We start from the raw sequence: 7,615 nt of genomic DNA, 5'->3' as shown, positions 1-7,615 counted from the left end.
CAAGCTTCAGACGAAGAAGTGAATGACGTGTTTCCCGGTGCCTGTTTTATAGTCGCACCGGTAGTGACGTCAGAGGCTGTCGCCGGCCAACTCGTTTGTGTTTTTTCATTTGTATGCTTCAGACACGGGTCACGACGAGGTGTTCCCCATAGCGACCCCTAGAGGACGCAGTGTCTCGTTCCCTACTCAGGGAACCATGGTTACATTCGTAACCTGAGACGTTTTCCAAGTGATTTTCTCACCCCTGTGACTCTTCCCTCTGTGCTGTTAAAACGTGTAGCTCAAATATGAAGAAATAACCAACAGAAAGATTGGAAGGGTCATGTTTGCACAAAGCTGGCCTTTGATATTGCACTACTATTGGCCTGCAGGTTGCAGCAACTTGATAATTCACTTTCAAACAATTCTATATAAGTGTTAAAACATTACAGTGTGAGCAACTCAAAACTGGAGCTAAAACTAGGAAATGTTGGCCTCAAAACTGGCAAGCTTTAATGTTACACATGTTAATAATCCACTTAGACTCAAGTAGAGCGATTAAATGTGCCTGTCGAGTCCCACAAGGTTTAAAGCAAGCCTTTCTCCTTGTTTTTTCACACTTTGCATTCATAACACCTTACATACATCAACTTCACATGTGTCTAAAGTGGGTCAGCCTTCACTTCCCAAGTCACCACCATGATGGCGAGTCAACGCATTTATCATTGTGTTCATTATTCCCTCAACAGCATCATGGCCACAAACAATTTCTCAGAAAACCTTTTGGAGAAAAATGATTTGTGCTAATGATTTTCATGCCTGTGAAGTTCTTCACCATCTATATTCCTCAAGTTGAGTACTTTAGTCATTCATTTGTGTAAAGTGTGCATTTGTGTATGCCAATCTCATTTAACTGTCTTGTCTTATTTTTAGAATCCCATGCATCTTCTGTTTTCCCATGTTTTCACTCTTGCTCTGGTTTAATGCTGTGCTTAACAAAGATGGAGATATTATTCAGAATTTAAAGGAATAGTGCACCCAAAAATGAAAATCTGCTTAAAATGTACTACCATTAGGCAATCCAAGATATAGAAATTTAGCAGTACGCCACTTGCTCAATAATGGATCATGCGCAGTGAATGGGTGCCGTCAGAATGAGAATCCAATAAATCACAATAATCCACAAGTGCATCTCATGAAGTGAAAATGTGCATGTTTGTAAGAAACAAGTCCATCATTAAGGTGTCTTGACTTTAAACCATCACTTCCAGACAAAATTTTAATCCATAATCTACACCAATTTTACCTTTATGGCTTTAACAGCTTCTCACTAAGTCCGTACCCTCAAAATTTACCCCTAAAGGGTGCATATTAGTACCACAAGAGTATTACATATTACTATTTTGAGGGCAAATATTACATATTACTATTTTAAGGGCAAATATTACTATTCAAAATTACTTATATGCACCCTTTAGGGGTAAAGAGGGAACAAACGTGTCCCTTTGAGGGTACGGCCCCAGTGACAATCTGTTATACCCCTAAAGGTAAAATTTTTGCACATTTTTGTTTGGGGAACTATTCCAAAGACAAATACAAAATATCTTAAGACAATTTATTGGACTGGACTGGTCCTGTCAGGTTAACCAACACATGATGTCATGGCAGTTCGTAACTATTTTTAAGTTTTGGTTACTTATGCCTCAGTGATGGTTATGTTTAGGGGGGCACTTTCATGATAAAAAAAAAGATTTTGTTTAATTTGCGTCATACAAATTCATATGAAAACGCCACATCATAAAATAGTTGTTTTCCTGTGAGATCGGGTTGGGTTAACTGGTTCAAATTGATTTAACTATTGTTAATTTGCCAGACCACTTACAAAAGAGTCAAAAAAGCATTGAAAATTTTTATTCATGTCAGGGCAGCGATGTTTACCGTTCAAACCCCATGGAGAGAAGTAGATTAGTTCCATCACATACTTTTTGAAGGAGTATTTTCTGAAAGGCTAACACGCTCCGATCTATTGGTGAAGCCTGGCTCACTAAGTCCTGCACCTCAGGAGGATTGCATTTGAAAAGCTGAAGTACGAATATCTATTTAGGGCACATAAAACCACTGATCCATTTGAACTCTTTTCATTCTCTCCTGTTGGTCACAAGAAATCTTTTCCCACTCCACACTCTTACTATTAAACTGTTTACTCTCGTGTTAAGGGAGTTGCTGCATAATTCATTGAGCAGATATTAGTCTCATTGATTCCAATCCAGTCACATATTTTTAGACATGTATGGAGCAGCTTTAAACCCCCCAGAGTGTGTTCAACAGATGAATGTGCCATTTCCTCGAAACAGCACCCATTTTTGCTTCAACCTTCATCTTGGCTCCGTAAGGTGACCTTAAGTAAGTATCAACCTTTCCTGACACTAACATGACGTCGCTCGATTTTTTTTTTCTACAAACGAAGGCTGAATTCAGACAGCAGACCTGCCCAAAGCTTTTCAAAGTTGACACATTCTCCAAGGCACCATGAGCTGCCTGACAGGTTATCAAAATGTGTCTAAGATGATTTAATCCTCCCCTCACAAGCTTGTCGAAATACCAGAAGAATATGTCAGTCTCCATATTATGATGTTCTAAACTGTTAAGAACTTTTTTTTTTTCCTAAAACACCTTTTTAACCTCTATTAAATTCAAGGGAATATCTGCCAATCAGTCACTGATGAGCAGACAATTAATTAAAATAGTAGTCAATTAAGAATCTAGGTGTAGCCAGATGTGGTTCTTCATTTCATGTTATGCACAGATCAAATGAGGTTGTGAAAATAATTTGATGACATGCTTGATAAAAATGAAAGTTCAAGTTAGATACCAGCAAAAATGAACTTATTCTTTATATCCTTTTGGACTTCACCAATGTTTTTTTGTTTTTTTTTTCTTCTGTGGTGGTGGTAATGATTTGAGCCATTTTTGTAACGTATTTGTAATCCTTAAAATATATCTTTAATTTCTTCTTCAGGTAAAACTATATGTTCAGGTCTCATTCAATGAGAAATCTGCTGTCATTTATCCTGCAACCGCTTTATTTATTAGAGTCTAATATTGAACAATAATTCAGTGTATGATTTATATAATATGCATTCTGTTACTATGACTACAGAGATCTGACAGGCTTTTTAAATGAATTAACTAATAAAATAAATTTCTGTGTTACTTTTTAAATTCATCTTCCAGTATTTATATAATTATCTAACTATACCATGTTTGATGAATGCAGATACTCATACTTTGCAGTAAAATAATATTTATTTTAACGATTTACAATTTACAAAATAATATAAATATTAAATAATGAAAATTTTAACTCTGAAGTTGTTTTATGGTACATACATTTTTCAAACACTGATCTGTAAGACTCATAATACAGAATCAACCAAAAATATCTTATATGTTGTTAAATGTATGTATCTGTCTTTATAGAGATATTATTCATCTTACATATAATGTTTGTCATGTTTGCAGCAAGACAGAATTTTTTTACATTTGGGTAGAGATAACCCTTCACACGATTTATTTCTTTATTTTTTAATAATTTGCCGTTTTAAGGCTTTTGACCCGAATGTCTAAATAAATTTACTTAGCAGTTTATCCATATGAGTGAAGTATTTTCTGGGGAGTAAAAATCCTAAATTACATATACAGCACACTTAGGCATCTATAGTCTCATATTTACTGTTAGAAAGAACGAATGATTATGATGAATAAACCTAAAGAACAAGTAGTTAAAAACTGCAATATAATCATGGACTCAGTGTGAAGCTCTCATTCCAAACAGACAGTCTTAAAATATGAAGATCCTTGAAAGCACATCTATATCTCGTCATATTGAATCTGTCTGATGGAAATCATGGACGGCACCCACTGATTCCTCATCATGTCTCTGTGACATTTACTCATTTAAAGGCAAACTACTCTTCGACATCCAGCATTGCTTGGCAGTTTGGCAAATGACTTATGCGTCACACAACACGACTAATGAATCACTAACAAACTTGATTCTGTGGGCAGATCTTTTCATATTTAAAGACATAATTGAGTTGGTGATGGTAGTAATTATAGGGCTGGGACTTGTTTGACAACTGTGTATTCAGGCTTAAAACATTAAGACTCTGATTTTGTGCTGTTAAAAATAAGAGACAGAGGACTTTCTGCATTCATCTGCCTACATGCTTTATTATGCTCATGTCATGAGTTTAACTTCAAATTGATGAGCCCAAACTCAAGGGCTCGTTCATCAAGTTCTGTATCCACCAACTCCAGATCATTAAAAGTCATTATTAAAAGAGAGGGAAAAAATAGTAAAAGAGAGAATGAAGGAAGAAACAGGCTTCCATAACTGTGCATACAATAGAGACAAAAACTGTATCCTTTGGTAAAGTTCTTATATAAAATGCAATAATGGTGATAGACAGGGGCGATAACAGCCTTTATCCATACTGGAGCACAGCCCCCCATAAAAAAATATCCCAATATTTGAGACTCTTTTTTTAGATATGGATATATTTATACACTGGCTTTGCAGTACAAAGTGGAGCTGCTTCACCACTGACAAATGATAAAAGACATTTGCAATTTTGTTGCCTACAATGGATTGTATGTAAATAGCTCATTCAAGCTCTTTTTGTTTTCTGTCTCATATCCTGTTACTATTTCTGTGTGAGAAACCAATGCATACAAATGACCTGTCCAATGAATCAAAATTAATCACATACCTTTATGCAAACCCATTTGACCAATTAGATCAAAAGAGTGAGTGATCTGCAAATCTCCCATTGTTAATTTAGATTGTAAATCGTTAAAAGAAAATCCACATGAAATGATTGCTGAAATGAAATGTTACGAGGGAAATGATTCTCAGGTCTGTATGGTAATCTCCACCGTGAGACAAGGATTTGTCAGTCATTTTTTACTGGGGCACAGTGGTATTTTTTCAGTTCCTCTTTCTGCAGGTTACATCACCGGTAGGTAGCAACAAGTGACAAGTCTTTATAAGTGAGTCACTACACCAATCACTTATTGATTTATTCATTAAAAAAACACTGATTCACTCAAGTAATGAAACAAGGTGCTGTATTAATTAGTAAACAATTTGAATCAGATTTGTTTATTAAATTACTCATTCAGGAGAGAAACCTTGCTACTGTGTTGCTTGGAGGCAGAGTGGTTATATCCAAATATGCATACTTCCCTTATGACCTTATGTACCTCCACCCCTTTTCATCACTGTGCTCTTTGTCTTCCACAGCGTGAAGGTAAGATCGTACAAACTGAACTGCTCGCTTTAAAATCTCCCTAGTCTACTGACATTTGTTATGAAATCTGCTTCAAACATTACAATACGCATGATAACTTTCATTAATGCTACAATACGTAAGTAAACTAGTTAGCAATAACCAGCTAATAACTCTTCAACAGTAATGCTATAGAGCTTAAAAAAGAGAAGCTCAAAGATGGCTGCAAACTTGTTTCTCTGATGCATAAAGTCTAGGAGAAAAAGCAGTATGTGATAATAGTATGTCTGAATTCACGTTATTTATAGAACAGAATGACCTACTACATCAGAAATTCTAAAGTGTGTGCCGCTTCAATCCATCACTAGACAAAGCAACTTGCAATATTGCTTCTAAAATTTAAATTGCTTCTAAATTGCTTTGCTAGTCACTTTTGTATTTTAATAAAGCAATATCATACTTGCAGTTGATTGAATAGCGACACTCTTGCTCCTTTGAACATTTTGCTATTATTTACTCACAATCATGTCATTCCTTAACCAACTTAACATCTTTTGGGAGCCACTTAAAGAAAGTCCTGCGGGTAAATTGATCAAATATCATTGATATTTGGTAACCATAAACTCAATTTCAATTTAAAGTATTAAAGTGGGCTGTTTACATAAAACAATAACAATAAATAACAAGAAAAATAGTGTTAAAATAATTTGCTATAGTAAAAAATAAATGTAAGCTGTATGAATGATGTACACTGATGGAAAACTGATGGAAAAAAAATGAAAGAACGCAGTTGCAAATATTGTACAACATCAGACCATTACTCTCATAGTAGACCTTTGTGAGGCAGGGGATTTGAGATATGAGAAGCAGGAAAAGCTTTCATATATCAGAGGAAATGTCTCTCTGAGGTGGGGACAGCATGCTGAGGACTACCGAACTAAACCATTCTTCATAGCTCACCAATATCTCTGTCAAATATCAGACTCTCCTTTCCACAGGCCCATTCTGTCTTGACTGAAACACATCCACTAAGCCTCTGGTGTATGTTTAGTGCTATAGTTTAATGCTATATTATAGATTTGTCACTGCTCCAACTAACGAGCAAAGAAGTGCACTTGTAAAAACTCTTTGGCCTTGCTTTTTATGTATATTTGACAATAACCAGTTTTGAGACTTTGTTATGCATGCTTTGTGCAATGTCAGGAGCTTATAAGGTTAAATAAATTCACATTACAAGATAGTGTTCACTTATAGTGGAACATTTTGTAACTTACTAGGTAGGAAAACCTGCACTGCTTTCTTTGTCTCAATACAGCTGAAGTTGCATTACAGATCTTTGGCTTCTCTATCGCCCTCTGTGGTAAAAAAAAACAAAAACAAAAAAACAAATGGAACAAGAGCAGAATTTTGCTCAGTAACTAAATTTTGTTCATTTGCATCCAAAAACTTTCATAGTCGACATTTCATAAACTGTTTTGACAGTATCATCCTTCACTGAAACAGAAAGTTCACTTAAGTTAAGTTGCAGAAATGGACATCATATTTTTGCCGCAAATCAAAATCTCTAAAAGTGTGCTAAGGAAGACATTTAGAATTTTTTCTGTCTTCTCAGATGAGGAGTGACAAACTATGGCAGGAAGTGATCTAATTCTTATCCCCGGCTGTCATGGAGAAATAGTTATCTTTTATATGCAGCTACAGGGCTGATTGTTAGACTAAACTATGCTTTAGCAAAATTTGACAGAGGACCAACTTGCTGACAGCATTTTTTATTTTATTTATTTATTTTTTCAAAGTCTTCTGACTGATTTAGTCCATCTCTGCCATTTTGCCACTGCTTTGTTGAATCTCTCTCGCTTTGGCTATGGCTGCATGGTCTTTTGCGTTGTCCTTATGGGACCTTCTCCAAAGGTTGCTCTGAGACACACATAATGACCTCCTTTGGGATTTGGGAATCTGTCCATAATATCTATCTGTTGGCCTTTAATAGGGACCCATCTTCTCATGTGTAACAGAAAAAACAGTTGACTTGTGCAGAGTGCTGCCTTGCCTGTGTAAAGTCCCAGTCATGCCACCACAGCGACTGGAGGATTCAGATGAAGAGAGATCATTATGTGCAATCTTGTTCCATTAGAGCCTTCTTCAAAATGGATGGCTAGCAGAGGCAGTTTCTGACATCCCTGCTGTCAAAGGCAGAGCTGGAACACAAAGCAAGTGTTCTCAGAAAACTCATGAAGCAATGCTGTACAATACCTACAGTACAAAATAAGGAAGAAGAAGAAAAAGGATGCTTGTTGAGCATAAAAAAAAAAAAAAAAAACCTGAAGGCAGCGGTTTGGATTTTT

This window comes from Cyprinus carpio, chromosome B9, assembly GCF_018340385.1.
Source record: "Cyprinus carpio isolate SPL01 chromosome B9, ASM1834038v1, whole genome shotgun sequence".
Taxonomy (NCBI): domain Eukaryota; kingdom Metazoa; phylum Chordata; class Actinopteri; order Cypriniformes; family Cyprinidae; genus Cyprinus; species Cyprinus carpio.
The sequence above is the reverse complement of the archived record's forward strand: the minus strand, read 5'-3'. Positions refer to the sequence as shown.